The sequence below is a fragment of the Cebus imitator genome, unplaced genomic scaffold (assembly GCF_001604975.1).
Source record: "Cebus imitator isolate Cc_AM_T3 unplaced genomic scaffold, Cebus_imitator-1.0 Scaffold12, whole genome shotgun sequence".
In the NCBI taxonomy this organism is placed as follows: domain Eukaryota; kingdom Metazoa; phylum Chordata; class Mammalia; order Primates; family Cebidae; genus Cebus; species Cebus imitator.
Window position 1 is genome coordinate 2,033,803 of NW_016107327.1, and position 20,544 is coordinate 2,054,346.

Genomic DNA, 20,544 nt, shown 5'->3' on the forward strand with positions numbered 1-20,544 from the left:
TTAGATGAACAATCACGGGGTATAATAGTATATATTGATGACATTATTTTTTTCTTTTAATATTTGGTGATGTCAGCTGTTTTGAGCTCTATAAATCCTATCAAATGAATACACATACATTCAGTTTTCTATTTGAAATCTAAAAACTTAACAGGCCAACATTATAATTCTCAACAAATACTTGTAAACAAACAAAGACATCTTAAATTTTTAGACTGGACAGGGAAAATGTGGCACATATACACCATGGAATATTATGCAGCCATAAAAAAGGATGAGTTCATGTCCTTTGTAGGGACACGGATGAACCTGGAAACCATCATTCTCAGCAAACTGACACAAGAGCAGAAAATCAAACACCACATGTTCTCACTCATAGGTGGGCATTGAACAATGAGAACACATGGACACAGGGTGGGGATCACTACACACTGGGGCCTGTTGGGGGGAAATAGGGGAGGGACAGCAGGGAGAGGGGAGTTGGGGAGAGATAGCATGGGGAGAAGTGCTAGATGTGGGTGATGGGGAGGAAGGCAGCAGATCACACTGCCACGTGTGTGCCTATGCAACAATCTTGCATGTTCTTCACATGTACCCCAAAACCTAAAATGCAATAAAATTTTTTAAAAAAAGAATTAATGACAATATAATTCTCAATGCCTCATTTTCTGTTACTGTTTATATTCAATTCTTCATTAATTACTATTGACTTTGCTATTTGTTTCATATGTGTAATACTTGCTGCGGAAGTTTTCTATTTATAGCAGAAGAGAATTAGTTTCAAAGTCAAGGTATTCTAAGTTCAAATTCTGTTTCTTTATCTGAGATTTTAAGACACAAGATTTAAAAATATGTGAACATGTACACTCATACACACATATGAATGTTTATGTGTGCATATATATTTACAATATAGATGATGCATGAATATTAAATGTGTGTATAAATATACACCTAAGTAAATTTTGTATGTAATATTGATATATTTATACATAGTCTTAATACTTTTCTTCTTGCCAGCATTATTGTTATCGTTCTCCTGAACATTGTTGTCTTGGTTCAGGAACAAACAGGTAAATTCCAACTGTCCTCCTGCTATGTTGAGAGACATAATCTGCCAGGGGTTTTGAGCATGCCTGCATGTTTTTGCTAGTTAGGCCAAAACTGCAAGGCTCTGACAGCTCTTAACTCAGGCAGTTTCTCAAGGTTGTATTTGGGCGATGAGGTAGCTTTTTCTACTTACCATAAACACTGTCTTTAATCCATCTGGAGTTAATTTTAGCGTAAGGTGTCAGGAAGGGGTCCAGTTTCTGCTTTCTGCACATGGCTAGCCAGTTTTCCCAACATCATTTATTAAACAGGGGATCCTTTCCCCATTGTTTGTTTTTGTCTTTCTAAAGCAATCTTCTCCCTTTGCTTTGTTTACTTACCTGACTAAACAAATAAATAAACAATAAATCAATTCACACTAAACTCAGATTACTTTTGAATGTCTCATTACTCCAAAATTCTACTAAAAGCTAGCCAAGGTGGCTATAGGAAACAACAAACAGCTGACTGATTTAATGACCCCCTATCTTAATGTGGACCATTGGTTCTGGTTGCTACTTCATACTGCCCTTGTTAAATCATATCCCCAGTCTTTTCTGTATCTTCTTTTCTCAGTCTTCCTGTACTTTTACATCAAAGTCAGTCTCCTCTTTCATTGAGAAAACAAGTAATTTTGAAAATCTTACTTTCCTTTTAACTCATACCTGCTTACTCTGACATATTTGTGCTTCTAACAGATAAAATGTGCTTCTTTCTAAAGCCAATTCCCCTAACTTGTTCACTATATGTCAACACCTCTCACCTACCCAATACAACAATCCAAAATTGGTTCCTGCCCTCACATACGTTACCAATTTTTAATCAACCCTTTGAGTTATAATTACATATAGCAAAATGCACCAATTTTGTTATAAGTTTTGACAAAAGTATATGCTTTTGTAACCATCACCATAATGAAGAAATGTAATATTTCTATCACCCAAAAACAATCTCCCCCAGTTGTGGCCTCAGACTATCACTGACGTGTTTTTTGTAACTGGGAATTAATTTTTCTTACTCATGAATAGAAAAAAAGTAGAAACATACAGTTTCCAGTCTTTTGTGCATGGCTTTATATTTTTCATTATGTTTGAGCTCCACCTGTATTTTTATGTGAGTAAAGAAAGTTTTGTTTCTTTTCCTTTCAAATCATTTAGCCTTTAGTTCTTTTCTTGCCTTGTTTCTCTGGCTCTGCCCTCCAGTGCAATAGGGAAGAGAAGTGATGGGAGCACATATCCTTGCCTTATTGCTGATACTACAGATTACAAGTTCAGTTTTTCAGCATTAAGTGTAAAGATGGCTATAGGTTTTTCTATTTTAAAGATTACTTTTACTAGGTAGAGGAGGTTTCTGTCTATTTTTAGTTACTGTCACTTTAGTTTTGTGTGTGCATGTTGAGTCATGAATGAATGACACATTTTTTTAAATTCTTTTATTGGTTTAGATCATCATACATATTTTCTTTGTTATGAATAAATGGTGAATTATACTGATTAATTTTTTAAATTTTAAGCCTAACTGGCATGACTTTGATAAGCCCAATTGTTTATGATGTATTAGCATTATGTATTGATCAATTTAGTTTGCTATTATTTTCTTAATAATTGTAGAGTCTATGTTAATGGAGGATGTTTTTGTTTCCCCCATACCATAGCCCAACGTCCAGTTTTTGAAGGTTTGTAGAATAACTTTTACTTCTATGACCTTTACTTCTATGTAAAGATTTCAAATACACACATACATTCATATATATGTATATATATATATATATATACACACATATATATATACACACAAAATTAACACACAATATTAATTTGTACAAGATTATGTATATGTAATTTTAAGCTGTTAACTTTTCTAACTTATCTGTCTCCTTATAGTAAAAACATTTTTACACCTATAATTGGATATTTTTCTCTTATCTAATCTTATTTGAACTTTTACTTGGAGTTTAGAATATTTACATTAATGTGACTGGTGATTCTTATGTTAAATAATCATATAGCTATTTGTTTCCTAAGAGGATTATTTATTCTTTGTTCTATTTTTTCTTTTTCCTGCCATTTTAGGATTAATTGTGTACTCTTCAGTATTCAATTTTAGGCTTATCTCTTTTGAAAAATGGTTAATGGTAACTTTTTAGTCAATTATTCATTTTTTTTCAAGTAGTCAAATGTATTTTCATACAATTTGGCAAATTATTCTCTTGGGATTTCAAACATTTATCTTGCTGCCGTGCCTGTTTCTCTTTTTTATTTTTTAAATCTATTCATAAAGGTAAAATTAATAGATAAAATGCTGCACATATTAAATGTACACATCATGATATGTATTGTTTCTCCTTTGATAGTTTTAATATTATTTGTATTTTCTCTCATTTTCATAAACATTTTGTTAATTTTCCTCAAACAGTTATTTAATGAATTTAACAAGTTCATTTTTTTTCAATATCCTCATTATTATTTCCTTCTACTCTTCTTCTTATTGCTCCCTTTTTCTAAGTTTATTTATTTGAATAGGTAATGCAAGTTAATGTAATGTGCTCAAGGGAAACTCAGAGCCTTAAAACCTTATGCTACTAAATATAGTATAAAAGGTGCATATAGTTTTTAAAACAATCTTCTGATGCCAAATATAAGAAAGAAACACTCTAAATATCCTCTGAAACTCACTAGTGATTATTTTATTTAACAAGTAAGAATATAACTTTTAAAGGATAATTTCAGGCAAAGGAAATACATAACAGCTAAATGAATAAATGAAGCAATGGCATTCCTTTGTTGTCAGTAACTTCCATTTACATGTCTATAAAATAAAGATGATGCCAGTCTCAGTGGTTTATTGTAATGAGGAAAGAATAATAATCCTAATAGTAACATTGTTAGCAGTAGTCTCAGCAGCACTTTTGTATTACATACAACGTCTTAGACACATTCTATGCTTTTAAAATACAACATTCTTGATTTCAATAAATATTACTTTCTTTTCTTCTTTCACTTTAAACATTTTATCAATTTAACAATTACATTATACAACTGAATTCTAAAACAGTTCATTATCAGCAGAGTTTTGGATGGAGTATTCTATCAATTTAAGGCTTTTACAAAGCACATATAAGCATCAACCTCGTTTCACAAAATTCTATTAATTTACTTAAATAGCCCTAAAAAAGACAGAGCTAGAATGAGAACACATATTCCTTGGTTCTCAGTAGGCTATTCTTGCTTATGCCTGCTATCATGCTTAATTAGAGATTTAAAGATATGTTTCTTGAGAATTACATTTCTGTCAACTACTGTCATTCAGTTCTTGATTCCATGTCGCTTTTGAGTAATATAGTACTTGACAATCTTCTGACAGAATCCCAACTGCCAGTCTATCTCTGATTGCTACTGCTTCCCTTCAACCTAATTAAATATTTATTATTTTCACCAGACTAAAGTTATCCCTTTCTGTTTCAGTCAACTTTAGCCCTGCGGTGCCCAAGTATTATAAGGCTGTATTTTTTCTCTGAGCTCATCCAATTTTTTACTCCACATGCCTAAGACAGAATATCTTTGTTTTGCTCCATGAAGGCAAGGTTCATTCTATATACCAAAGTTCTTAAAAGAACTTTCAGCAATTTATGTCACACGATATACATGTTACAGCATTGTATACATAAAAAAATTGTCAGTTTTTAATATAACAGAATAATGGAAGCAGATTGACTAATTTCAGTAAGTAGCCTCTGCTCTTCCAGATACCTAATTTTTAAGATCAGATATGGACATAAATGTAAACTGTTACCAAAAAAATGACATAGACCAACTCATAATTTTGTTTCACTGTACATCAGAATATAAATATGCATATGGAAATATGATATTAGTATTTACGTTTTTTATTACTGTTGTGATTGGTATTTTTATTTATCTCTTAATAGCCCTAAACTTTTCAAAAAGAAGAATCTCGGCTGGGTGTGTTGGCTCACGCCTGTAATCCCAGTATTTTGTAAGGTTGAGGCAGCCAGATCACGAAGTCAGGAGATCGAGACCATCCTGGACAACATGGAGAAACCACTTCTCTACTAAAAACACCAAAATTAACCAGGCATGGTGGCACACACCTGTAGTCCCAGCTACTCAGGAGGCTGAGGAAGGAGAATCGCTTTAACCGGAGAGGTAGAGGCTGCAGTGAGCCGAGATCATGCCACTGCATTCCAGCCTGGGTGACAGAGAGAGACTCTGTCTCAAAAACAAAACAACAATAATAACAACAACAACAAAAAGAATTTCATTTGTAGAGTAATGCTCGTACTGTAGATATCTGCAATTGCTTGCAAAAGGTTCCAGTAGCTTAATGTTCTTGAAGGTAAACTTGAAATATTAAATCCTATTAATGCCTTATGTTTTTCTTTTAGAGTGAAGTTAGTTTAGGATAGAGAGAATCTTATTTTTCTACAATTTTCCAGCATGTGGTTTTATTGATGATACTAGAAAAATGAATTATTGCAATCTCCAGTAGTACCAGACTCTGTCTCCAATACCTAGAAGCACATGTATTTACATGCAAACGCACACATACACACACATTTCTGCAAATACTCGAATCCAGAAAAGTTACGTTTTGTTAATGATAAGAAGACTATTCTCTTCTCAGTTGTTTATTTACAATAATATCAACAGGACAGCAATGGCACTTCACTCACTATTGTACACAGAAGGAGGACAAGAAAGAACAGAAGCATTATTCATTCCTGATATCATACAGATGCTGGAATTTTCTAAGTCTGAAATAATCTCTGTTCAAATTTCTTTTTTTGTTGTTGTTTTTATGAACAAATTAAATCTCAATTCCAAACAGCCATTTCTATTGTTTTTGGAAGATACCTACAATAACAAATTATGATTTTAACTTGAGAGAGATACTTGGATGAAACTTTATCACCAGCATCATTGCAGGAGTTAGCAGGATGTACTTCTATAATACTTCTCTGATGAAGGAACTGCCTTCACACAATAGTTAAAAATGCAATAAACTAGCTCAAATCACTAGTGAAAAAGTCAATTATAATCAGTAAGCAACATATATATTATTTAAGAACGTGCTGGATTTACCTGATTGCTGTAGACAGCGGTGATTTTTATTCTATAGAAACATTTGGAAAAGATCTGAAAATGCCACCGGGAAAAATTTAGGGAAATATGTATTTTTGAAATTCTGAAAAATAATATGTGTTAACAACAGGTACATATTAAATATAATAAATACACCTAGAAGAAAATGGCTTATGAAATAATTTCACATACAAGTTTAAGAGTTTAATGTTGTAATTTACTGTAAGTGAAAAAAAACTTATAAACTAGAGAAAGCAATCAGAGGATTTGCGGCATACACAGTCTTTTACTTCCAGGTCACCAGTTCAGATTTGAGTCAGGTTAGTAATGACAAAAAGTCATTAACCTTAGTGACTGTTTGTGGCCCACGTGAAATGAGTTTACATCTTTAGGCTAGATTACAAAATCTGCTCTGATAATTGGAATCAAGTAAGAGCCCCCTGAGAAGGGCTAACATTTGTGTCATTTGTTTCATCTTAACCTATATTACTGCATACATCTAGAGGATGTCTGCTACATAAAAATGAGACAGAATATTCCTACATGATCCCTACATATGTGGGAACTTTGGGGCCCTAGTTTCTTTATCTAAGGTATACAAAGTAAAAATCTTCCAATATGCCATGAGTTAAAATTTACTAAAGGCAGGAAGTATGTACAATTTTAGTTCTCAGATATATAATTTTAAGTAGAAAGCATAACTCGAAGTGTAATATGGAAATTATTACCGTGTTTATTTCTGGATATCACTTTTATTTTAACAATCCTATATACAAAAATAAAGACAGATCAAAGAGAATTATGTAAAAAGTGAGCATGATGTCTTAACTGAAAGTTAGGAGGCTATTGAATCTTGGTGATGATCAACTGTAATAGGAAAATTGCTATTAAGCTTGACAGGCTTCAAAATAATATTTATGATTTTTCTTAATATAATGAGGCACTGATTAATTTGACTAATAATAACCAAACCTTAAAGTTAACTTATTCATTTTCAATAATATGTGTAACCATCATGAGTCTTGAAATACATACTTGTGCTGATGAAATCCACCAGGCCAGTACCAAATATAACATTAGTTGTAGAGGGAATGAATGAATTATTACCAATTTCAGGGTAATGCTGAACATTACAACATTATTTCATTTAACACTCACATCTACTTGTATTATTTTGTCTATTTTTTATACAAATTAACTGTTAGAACAAATGTGCTCTGCAATATAAACGTATGATTGTAGATTTCATTTTTTTATTATTTTTTATTTTTTTGTCAGCAAGATGGTTGACTAGACACAGCTAAGAGGAACATCTAAGACAGAGGGATCAAAACATGAGGAAGACTGGCATGCTCCAAGCAGATCTTCAGAAGGAAGAGAATGAGATTGGGAGAACGGAGGTCACAGGTGTTGTGAGTGGGGAGAAAGCTGGGGACCCTGCATGAGAGTACCATGCACTGGGACTTCTCTACGAGTCACCAATGACTCCTGGAGTAGGGATGAGTCAAGCAGGCAAGGAGCAACCCACTCTTACCACAGATCTCTGGAATCTTGACAACAGAAGACCTCAGGACCCCCACAGACACTTGAGCCGGCAGGGGGCCTGCTTAGACAGGTGATAAGAGCAGGATCCTAGCCTTTGTAGAGCCCAAAAGGTTTGGAGTGGGAATATCTGCAGGGGAGCATAGCCAGGGACACCCATTCCTCAATGCTCATAAGGCTCAACTAGGAAACTCTAGCCTTGGGGGAACTGTTTGATCTAAACAGAGTAGGGATATTTTGCTGGTGAGGTGGGATCAATTTGGCATGAGCACACTTCTGTCTGCTGGCCTCTCCCAGGGCTCCTGACTAGTGATGCTTGAGTATGCAGAGAGCCTCAGATGTCTAGCCTGGGAGTCTCCAGGGACCCACATCCTAGCTTTTATAGTGGCAGACATAATCTGATTATTGGAGAACTCCAGCAGCCTGGTCCTGCCAACACACATGAGCCCATGTGCATCTTTCTCCCAGTGCAGTCTTCCCATGCCGCTCTGCCAGCACACACTTGTCATGGCCACCCTGCATTACTTTGTTGCTGTGCATGCTCATGGGCAGGCCTTGCCTCCCCTTCCACATTGACTCGTGTGTGTGTGTGTGTGTGTGTGTGTGTGTGTGCACCCTACTGTGCCATTGCTACCAGTGTGAACTAATCCCTCACCCTCCTGCTGTGTCATTTTGCCACTATTAGCAGCAGGGACTGGCACAGGGACACCAGTGGTCCCTGAGCCCCACACCATGCCACCACTGCTGCTGGCATGAATGTGTGCATAAAAGTGGCCAGCCCCACACCCACCAGGGCCCTGTCCCCGCACTGGACACCATGGTGGGTGCAGACATACACACTGACACCAGAGGTGCCAATCCTGCCAGTGCCACCATCACCACGATTGTCAAAGGCTGCATGGTAAGCTGTAGCCCAGAGCCTACCATTGGCCTGCCTAGGCTGATTAGCATGAGTATAATAATGGAATATTATAAAACAATATGGGAGATGAAAGATGAAATGGTTATTTTAAGAAGGAACCGAATTAAGCTGATAGAGCTGGAAAACCCACTTCCAGAATTTTAGAACAAAATAGCAAGTATTCACAGCAGAATAGAATAAGCTGAGAAACAATAATCTCAGAGCTTAAAGACGGGCTCCTTGAAAAAATAGTCAGGCAAAAATATAGAAAAAACAACAAAGAACAATGAACAAAACCTCTGTGAAAAACGGGATTATCTAAAGAGATCTAATCTACAACTCTTGGCTGTGCCTGAATACCAGGGAGAGAAAGCAGACAACTTCCAAATATGTTGGAAAACATACTTCAGAATATCATCCATCAAAAATTATCCAGCCTCGCTAAAGAGGCCAATATTCAAATTCAGGAAATGTAGAAAACTCCAGAGAGATACTATACAAGACCACTATCTCCAAGACACATCGTCATCCGATTCTCCAAGGTCAAAATGAAAGAAAAAAAAAAAAGTTAAAGGTAGCAAGAGAGAAGTGGCAAGTAACCAACAAAGGAAACCCATCGGTCTAACAGTGATCTTCCAGCAGAAACACTACAAGCCAGAAGAAATTGGGGGCCTGTATTCAGCATTCATACAGAAAAGAATTTTCAACCAACAACTACATATTCAGCCAACTAAACTTCACAATAAAAGGAGAAATGAGATCCTTTTCAGAAAAGCAAATGCTAAGGGACTCTCTTATCACCAGATGTGCCTTACAAGAGATCCTAAAGGGAGTGCTAGACATGGAAAGCAGAGATCGTTACCAGACACTACAAAAACACACTTAAGAATATAGACCAGTGACACTATAAGGAAACCACAAAAAAAGTCTTCATAGTAATCAGCTAACAACATGATGACAGCAACAAATCTGCACATATCTATTCTAACCTTGAATGTAAATTGGCTAAATGCCTGAATTAAAGGGCACGGAGTGGCAAATTGGGAAAAGAAGCAAAACCCGATGGTATAAGTCTTCAAGAGAGCCTTCTCATATACAATGGCACCCACAGGCACAAAGTAAAGGAATGAAGACAAATCTGCCAAGCAAACAGAAAAATGAAAAAATCAGGGGTTCGTATGCTAATTTCAGACAAATCAGACATTAAACCAAAAATGATCAAAAACAACAATGAAGGATACTACATAATGGTAACAAAATTCAACAAAAACCCTAACTTTTCTAAATGTATACACACCCAATACAGGAGCATCCAAATTCATAAAACCAGTTCATAGATACCCATAAAGAGATGTAAATAAGCATACACTAATAGCAGGAGACTTCTACACAATACTTACAGTATTAGATCACCAAAACAGAAAACTAACAAAGGTATTCAGGACCTGAAATCAACACTTGATCCAATAGTCCTAATATAAATCTATAGAATTCTCCATCAAAAAATAATAGAATACACATTCTTCTCATCTGCACATGGCACATATTCTAAAATTGACCACACAATTGGCCTTAATACAATTCTCAGAAAATTCAAAAACAAAGAAATTATATGAATCATGCTCTCAGGCGACTGAAAAATAAAAATAGAAATCAATACTAAGAAGATGGCCCAAAACTATATAATTTTTATGCAAATTAAAAAACCTGCTCCTGAATGACTTCCTGGTAGACAATGAAATTAAAGCAGAAGCAAACAAGTTATTTTGAACTAATGAGAATGATGATACACCATAAAAGCATCTCTTTGATACAGCTAAGGCAGTGTATGAAGAAGTTTATGGCATGAAAAACCCACATGAAAAAGTTAGAAAAATCTCAAATTAAAAACCTAAGATCACAATCAGAGGAACTTGAAAAATAAAAACGAATCAACCCAAAGCTAGCAAAAGATGAGAAATAACCAAAATCAAATCTGAACTGAAGGACATTGAGAGGTAGTAGAACATACAAGAGATCAAAGAATTTAATTTTCTTTTGAAAAGCAAACAAGATGGATTTACTACTAGCTCGAATATTAAAGAAAAAATAGAGAAGATCCAAATAAACACAATTAGATTTGACAAAGAGGATATTATCACTGACCTCACAGAAATACAAAAAAATCCTCAGAGATCACCTTGAAAACCCCTATGCACACAAGCTAGAAAACGTGAAAGAAATTGACAAATTTCTGGATACATACAACCTCTCAAGACTAAACCAGGAAGAAACTAAATCTCTGAACAGACCAGTTTCCAGATTTCCAAAATCAAATCGGTGATATAAAGCTTGCCAACCAAAAAACGCCCAGGACCAGATAGATTCACAGCCAAATTCTACCAGATGTATAAAGAAGAGCTGATGCCATTTCTTCAGAAACTATTCAAAAAATTGAAGAGGAGGGATTCATTCCTCCCTTACTCATTCTATGAATGCTGGCAGCATCCCCTTATCAAAATCTGACATGGACACAACAACAACAACAACAACAACAACAAAAACTTCAGGCTAATATTCTTGACAAACATAGATACAAAAATTCTCAACAAAATACTAGCAAATCAAATCCAGCAACACATTAAAAAGCTACTTCACTGTAATCAAGTAGGCTTTATCCCTGTGATGCAAGATTGATTGATTCAACATATGCAAATCAATAAATGTGATTCATCACATAAATAAGACTAAAAATGAAATCCACATGATTGTCTCAGCAGATGTAGAATAGGCTTTCAATAAAATTCAACATCCCTTTATGTGAAAAACACTCAACAAACTAGGAATTGAAGGAACATACTTCAAAATAATAAGAGCCATTAAGACAAGCCCCCATCCAACATCATACTAAATGAATAAAAGCTGAAACATTCCCCTTGAAAACTGAAACAAGACAAGGCTGCCTTCTCTCCTCACTCTTATTCAACATAACACTAGAAATCCTGGCTAGAGTAATTAGGCAAGAGAAAAAAAAGACATCCGAATAGGAAGAGAGGAACTCAAACTATTCCTGTTTGCAGATGATATGATTCTATATATAGAAGTTCATAGACTCTGCCTAGAAGCTCCTTGATCTGATAAACAACTTCAGCAAAGTTTCTGGATACCAAAATCAATGTACAAAAATTAATAGCATTCCTACACACCAACAACATACAGACTGAAAGTCAAATCAAGAATACTATTGCATTCACAATTGCCGCAAAAAATAAAATAAAATACCTAGAGATATCACTAACCAAAGAGGCAAGAGAGCTCTACAATCAGAGTTACAAAACATTGCTCCAAGAAATAAGACATGGCACACACAAACAAATGAAAAAACATTTCATGTTCATGGATAAGAAGAATCAATATTATTAAAATGGCTATACTGCAAAAATCAATTTATGGATTCAATGTTATTCCTATCAAACTACCAATGACTGTCTTCATAGAATTAGAAAAAAGAACTATTTTACAAACCAAAAAAGGGCTTGAATAGCGAATGCAATCCTAAGCAAAAAGAATAAAGCTGAAGACATCACAATACCCGACTTCAGGCTATATTCAAGGCTACAGTAACCAAAACAGCATGAAACTGGTAAAAAAAAAAAAAAACATAGACCAATGGAGCAGGAGATAATGCCACACACTAACAACCATCTGATCTTTGGCGAAGTTGTAAAAACAAGCAATGAAGAAAGGACTCCTTATTCAAAAAATAGTACTGGGGTAACTGGCTAGCCATATGCAGAAGATTGAAGCTGAAGCTCTCCCTTACACCATCAAAAAATAGTACTGGGGTAACTGGCTAGCCATATGCAGAAGATTGAAGCTGAAGCTCTCCCTTTCACCATCTACAATACTCAACTCAAGATAGATCAAAGACTTAAATATAAAACCTAAACCATAAAAACCCTAGAAAGTAACATAGGAAATACCACTGTGTACATAGGCCCTGGCAAAGATTTTATGATGATATTAAAAGCAATTGCAATAAAAACAAAAATTGGTAAATGGTACTTAATAAACTAATAAGCTTCTGCACAGTACGTACTGGTTCTGGTTTTGAAACATGGAATTATAAATGGAATAGGAGAGACAGCTACTACTCAATAGAAATGTTCAAACTATTATCTTAAAACATATTATTTTATAGACTAATAAAATGAAAGAGAGTATGTTAAAAATGAAAATACATAACGCATACAACCTGCTATTGGGAGAAATGTAGATTGACATAATTAGCTGCTGCATTTAAACTATTTTTATTTTGGTCTTCTAGCAAATATATATATATATATATATATGACAAAGGTATTAAAACATACTCATGCAGGAGACTCTTTCAATAGCTGACTTTACCTGGAAACCCCATAGTCCTGGCCAAATCTTTCTTGGAATGATAGTGCAATATGAAGCTCCTCTTACCAACTTTTCTTTCTTTCCTTTTGCCTTTCATAGGTGTCAAATATACACTATGATTTCTGTATTCTCCTGCTTCGTCTCTCAATAATTTTTTGTCATCTTATCTATATTTGTAGAACTGAACTAAAGCTGATACTGAAAATAGTCTAAGGAATCAGCAATAGGATGGTGAATAAGGTCTACCTACTCACTATGCAATGGATAAAGAGGTCACCTTTTCAGTGACAAGTGGCACACAAATAGATTCTGGCACAAGGTTGCAGACAAATTGCTAAAACTTTCTTAGTGGCGACTTCGAAAAATGTCCTGACAGATGATGAGATTTACTTTCAGATTTGGTAATTTAGAAACTTGAAAGATATGAGGCAAATAATTTCTACAAAGAAAGAAGTGTTGAAAGCTTAGTATAAAATTGTATCAAAATCCTAGGAGATACAATTAGAACTTGGGACCATTTTTAAGACCTTGCAAACAGATACTTATTTTCCATGGCAACGGGGAAGGCCAGCCTGAGAAGAAGCCTGAAAATTTAATAGAGTTGCAGCATTATAAAGAAATTTGCTTCCTCTGCCAAATCACATTTGATAGGCAAAAGTCAGGACCCTGGTTAGGAAAACCAAGACTCTGAAAAAATATTAGATGTTGCATTAGGCCATTCTTGCATCGCTATAAATAAATACCTGAGATTGAGTAATTTATAAAGAAAAAAATGTTTAATTAGCTCACAGTTCTGCAGGCTTTACAGGAAGCATGGTGTAGGCATCTGCTTGCCTTCTAGAGAGGCCTTGGAAGGCTTATAATCATGTCAGAAGGTGAAAGGAGACCTGGCATGTCATTTGGCAAAAGCAGGATTAAGAGAGAGAGTAGTGAGGGGGGAAGTGCCACTTACTTTAAATGACCAGATTGCATGAAAATTATCACACAGTCAGCACCAAACCATAAAGGATTGACCTCCATGATCTAAACACCTCCCACCAGGTCCCAATTCCAGCAAGGGGCATTACAATTTATCAGGAAATTTGAGTGGGTCCAAATATTTAAACTACATCATTTTACTACTGGCCTCTCCCATATTTTATGTCCTTCTCACATTGTAAAATATAATCATGCCTTCCCAACAGTTCCTCAAAGTCTTAACTCATTCCAGAATTAAATCAAGTCCAAAGTTTCATCTGAAACAAGGTAAATCTCTTCCACCTAATAGCCTGTATAATAAAAGATGCAATGGTGATACAGGTGTTAGGTTAACATTCTCATTCCAAAAGGAACAAGTTAGCCAATGACTGACTTTAACTTGAAACCCCATAGCACTGGCCAAAGCTTTCTTGTAATGACAATGCAATATGAAATTCCTCTTACTAAACCTTTCTTTCCTCTTTCCTTTCACAGGTGTCAAACATACACTATGATTTTTGCATTATCCTTTTTCCTTTCTCGATCATTTTTTTGCCATCTTATCTACAAAATGTTTCTTTGTAGAACTAAACTAAAGTTGATATTGAAAATAGTCTAAAGAGACAGCAATTAAATAGTCTAAATAAACTCGTCTAAAAAAACAGCAGTAAGATGGTGAGTAAAGTCTACTTAACTCACTATATAATGAGTGAAAAGGACACCATGCTTAGTGCCCTGAAAAGAAAGGGGCTATAGGCCCCATGCAAATTCAAAATCCCATGCAAGTTCAAAACCCAGCAGGGCAGCCATTACATTTTAAAACTCCAAAGTAATCTTCTTTGACATCATGTCCCACATCCAAGACACACTGGTACAAGAGACCGGATTCCAAGGTCTTGGGCAACTCTGCCTCTGTTGCTTTTGCAAGGTTCATCCTGAGGCTACCCTGACAGGTTGTTGAGTGCCTGTGGCTTTTCCAGGTTCAGGGTGAAAGGTGCTGGTGGATCTACCACTCTTGGGTCTAGAAGATGTTGACCCACTTCTTCCAGATCCGCACAATCCCTCTTTGGGGGCTGTATGTGGGAGAATGTGGGAGATCCAACTCTACAGTTCCCCTTGGCATTCCCCTAGTAGAGGTTCTCTGTGGTGGCTCTATCCCTTCAGCATTTTTCTGCCTGGGCACCCAGGCTTTTCCATGTATCCTCTGAATTCTCAGCGGACGCTTTGCCAGGAATCTATCACTTTTACATTCTGTGCACCTGCAGGCTTACCAGTACATAGAACCTGCCAAGACTTATGACTTGTGCCCTCCAGAGTAGCAGCCCAAGCTGTAACTCTGGCTCTTTGATCTGAGGCTGGCACCAGAATGGCTGGGATGTTAGAAGCAGTGTCCTGAGGTTTCCCAGGACAGCAGGGTCCTTGGCCTAACATATGAAACCGTTCTTTCCTTCTAGCCCTATGGGCCTGTGGTGGGAGGGGCTGCTGTGAAGTCTGAAAAGCCTGTGAGGCCTTTTCCCCCTTCTCTTTGCTATTAGCACTTATATCTTTTTTAGTTACGCAAATTTCTCTAGCAAGTGACTGATCTGCAGCCTGCTTCGATTCTTCTGCCAAAAAAGATTTTTCTTGCAACACATGGCAAGGCCGCAAATGTTTGAAACATTTATGCTCTGTTTCCTTTTTAAATATAATATACATTCCAATTTTAAGTCATTTTTAATGCAGCTAAGCTGTTTGCTAAGGTATAGCCCACATTACCTTTTCTCCAGTTTTCAGTTTTTTCATTTTCATCTGAGACTTTGTCAGCTTGCACTTCACTGTCTATATATATCACTATCAGCATTTCAGTCACAACAATTTAACCTGTCTTTAAGAAGTTACAAAGTTTCCCTCATCTTCTTTCCATCTTCTTCTGAGCCCTACAAACTCTTCCAAACTCTGCCCTTTGCCCAGTTTCAAAGTTACTTTCATATTTTCAGGTATCCTTATAGCAATTCCCCATACCTGGTACCAATTATCTGCATTAGGCCATTCTCACATTGCTATAAAAAAATACTTGAGATGGGGCAATTTATAAAGAAAAGAAGTTTAATTGGCTCACAGTTTTGCAGGTTTTACAGGAAGCAATGCAATTGCTGGTATCTGTCTGTCTTATGGGATCACTTCAGGAAAATTACAAACATGGTGGAAGTTGAATGGGGAGCAGACACATAACATGGTGACAGCAGGATAAGAGACAGAGAGAATGAGGGTATATGCCACACCCTGATAAGAGACCAGACCTCAAGAAAACTCACTATCACTAAGACAGGATAAAGCCATGAGGGATCTGCTCCCATGATCCAAACTCCTCTCACCAGGCTCAACCTCCAGCACTAGGGATTACAATTCAACATGAGATGTGTGTGAGGACAAATATCCAAATTATATCAGATGGGATTTCTGGATTGATTTTTCTGAGGTAGTTGGCCCTAGAAAGCCCCTCAAATTTTCAAAATGCTAAATAAAAACACACATAAACTTATAATTTAGTGTCTGCTATGTTTTGGTGCTGTGTCCCCACTCAAGTCTCATCTCGAATTGTACTCCCATAAGTCCCATGTGTTGTGGGAGGGACTTTGTAGAAGGTAGTTGAATCATGGAGGCAGTTTCCCTATGATATCATGTTAGTAAATAAGTCTCATGAGATCTGATAGTTTTATCAAGGGGTTCTGCTTTTGTGTCTTCCACCTTGTCTCTTTGCCTGCTGCCATCCATGTAAAATGGGACTTGCTTCTCCTTGCCTTCTGCCATGATTGTGAGGCTTCTCCATGTGAAACTGTAAGTCCAATTAAAGCTCTTTCTTTGTCAATTGCCCACTCTTAGGTATGTCTTTATCAGCAGCATGAAAATGAACTAATACATTTAATCGATATGAGTAAAGTGGGGAGCTGCTGAGAAGATACCTGAAAATGTGGAAGTGACTTTGGAACTAGGTAAGAGGAATTGGATAACTATTGAAACAGTTTGGAGAGCTCAGAAGACAGAAAAATGGGGGAAACTTTGCAACTTCCTAGAGACTTTTTGAATGGCTTGCCCAAAATGATGATAGTGATATGGACAATAAGATCCAGGGTGATGTGGGCTCAGATGGAGATGAGGAACTTGTTGGGAGCTGAAGCAAAGATGACTTGTTGTGTTGTAGCAAAGAGACTGGCAACATTTGCCCTGCCCTAGAGATTTGTAGAAATTTGAACTTGAGAGAAATGATTTAGGGTACCTGGTGGAAGAAATTTCTAAGCAGGAAAGCATTTAAGAGGTGAATTGGGTGCTGTTAAAAGCATTCATCTTTAAAAGAGAAACAGAGCATGAAAGTTTGAAAAATTTGTAGCCTGATAATCTGATAGAAAAGAAAAACCCATTTTCTGAGGAGAAATACAAGCCCAGCTGCAGAAATGTGCATAAGTAACAAGGAACCAAATGTAAATCCCAAAGACAATGAGGAAAATATCTCCAGGGCATGTCAGAGGTCTTCATGTAGCCCCTCCCATCACAGGCCTGGAGGCCTAGGAGGAAAAAGTAGTTTCATGGGCCAGCCCAATATCCAAGCTGTGTACCTTCTACAGGCTAGGTGCCCTGTGTCCCAGCCACTCCAGTTGTGACTAAAATGGGCCAGGTAGAGCCTGAGCCTTGGTTTCAGACAGTGCAAGCCCCAAGCCTTGGGAGCTTCCATGTAGTACTGAGCCGGCAGGTGCACAGAAGTCAAGAATTGAGGTTTGGGAACCTCTGCCTAGATTTCAGAAGATGTATGAAATTCCTGGATGCCCAGGCAGAAGTTTGCTGCAGGGGTGGGGCCTCCATGGAGAACCTCTACCAGGAAAATTCTGAGGGAAATGTGGGGTCACAGCCTCCATACAGAGTCCCTACTGGGACACTGCCTACTGAAGCTGTGAGAACAGGGCCACTGTCCCCCGACACCAGAATGGTAGCTCCACCGACAGCACAAGCCATGCACCTTGAAAAGCTGCAGACACTCAACCCATGAAAACAGCTGAGAGAGGCTGTACCCTGCAGAGCCACAGTAGCGGAGCTGCCCAAGACCACAGGAACCCAGCTCTTGCATGAGTGTGACCTGAATGTTAAGACCCGGCGTCAAAGAGGTCATTTTGGAGCTTTAAGGCTTGACTGCCCCCACTGTATTTTGGACTTACATGGCTTGCTTTTGATTTTACAGGCTCTTAAGTAGAAGGAACTTGACTTGTCTCTGATGAAACTTTGGACTCTTGACATTTGAGTTAATGCTGAAATAAGTTAAGAATTTAGGGGACTCTTGGGAAGGCATGACTGGTTTTGAAATGTGAGGACTGAGATTTGCCAGGGGCCAGGGGAGGAATAATATGGTTTGTCTTTGTGTCTCCACCCAAATCTCATCTTGAATTGCACTCCCATAATTCCCGTGTGTTGTGGGAGGGACCTGGTGGAAGATAATTGAATCTTGGGGGCCATTTCCCCCACAATGTTCTCATGGTAGTGAATAAGTCTCACAAAATATGATGGTTTTATCAGTTGTTTCCAGTTATTGCCTTCTCTCTCTGCCTGCTGCCATCCATGTAAGATAAGACTTGCTCCTCCTTGTCTTCTGCCATGATTGTAAGGCTTTCCTGGCCACGTGGAACTGTAAGTCCAATTAAACCTCTTTCTTTTGAAAATTGCACGGTCTCAGGTATGTCTTTATCAGCAGTGTGAAGATGGAATCTCTTATAAAATTGTTATTAATGAAGTAAAATAAGAGACACAATGAGTTTATTGCAAATATTCTCTTGCCAAGGCAAAATAAAAATCTAAATAGTATACACTTCAGTCAAAATAAAAATGAAGGTAAGTACAAATATGATGATAAACAATGTAGTTAATTATATATATTGGTATTTTAATATCATAGTGAGTTTTAAAATAACAAAAGTAGCAACACATAAATTTATGCAATAGTAATGTAGAATACAACAAGTTTTTTAAAGTGTGGTAAAGAATTAGGGATTTTTGTTGTTGTTCTGGTGGTAGATTGAAGTACTGATGGATATTATACTTTGGTAGGAAAATTTATATTTAAACATGTTATTATACTTCTAAAGGAACAACCTAAAAAAGACATAAAATCTATAGAGTTTATGTAATTAAAGAAAATGAGAAAAATAAAAACCAATCTGTGTACTATGAACAGAAAAAAAAATTTTTTTAAATCAAGCTTAACAAATTCACAATATAAGGAGTTAGAAATAAATTAAAATTAATTTATGGTAAATACCTATATAGAGATTATCTCATTGAATATCCAAAAATCCTACTGTATGCTACTTATAAGAGTTAAATGGAAAGCACAACTTCATGTGCAAGCAATTCATAGTCTATAAGACACCAAAACAAATCCAAGGATCACCATTCTGTAGCCTGATTCTTTACATCTTTGAACGTTGATTTTCTTCTCTTGAACGTAGTGATAATAATATTCATGTTAAAGATTCTTTGCAAGGATCAATTATTATATATTTAAAAAATAGTACATAGTGCTGATTAAGAACTTCCATAAATAGTTTAAAAAAGAATATTGTGTTTTTTAAAAAAGTTAACACAATTCAGAATTGGAGTAAAATAATTCATATTAACACTGCTCATTTTCTGTTTAAGTAGATTAATGAAGTCGTGATTTAATTTGGTTGAATATATATTTTTTAAATCTAATTTTGTTCAGAGGAACTAATTAACTTTGACAGAAATGTTAACCTTCAGGGTTGGACAGTTTATCACAGAGAAAATTATTTACGGCCTTGCCAAACACAAAACAACAAAATCCTGCTAATTTATATTTAATAGTCCTTGGACACGGAGTAGCTCATGTTTGGTATGTGGCAATGCTTTATCAGAGAAAAAATCAATGAAAATGAAAGAATTTTCTCCACTTGGAGTTATTAGATGTCACAATTTAAGGACTATATTTTAATGTCTAGAATAATAAGTGGTGTATTTTGTTCCTATGTTTTTCCTAGAATAATCCCTTATTTACACATTCTAAATAGTACTTTTTTCCTACTTAATGATTTCTTTGTTTGTCTTAAGATTTTCTTTCTTCTTCTCATTGGATATTAGGCTTAGTTATTGGTATTTTCTCTTAAAACTTTTAATTTAATGGGATTTAATGTGATAGAGCTTCAGAAAGAGGTTTTCTAAGAAAACATCATAAAAATGTTTTATTACTTCTCTCTATTTCAGGGGCTACATACATGATGTCTATGCCTCTGTAGAAAGAAAGAATAAAATAATATATAACTAAGTAATACTGCCTCCTTAAGCTGACTTTTTATTTTATATATTTTCCCTGTTTTCAAATGAGTTTTATAAGTCTTACATAAATAATAGAATTTTATTAGCAAGCGTTTTCAATTAGTACCATTCTGGAACTGTAGAATGTATACAAGATAAAGTATTTTGGTCTGACCAAACTTGGTCTAATCACCTAAATTGTAAAGTATCTTTCCAAATTATTTTCCCCTCCCTCTTCTCTAAGATGACCTCTGGCTTTATAGATTAGAGGGC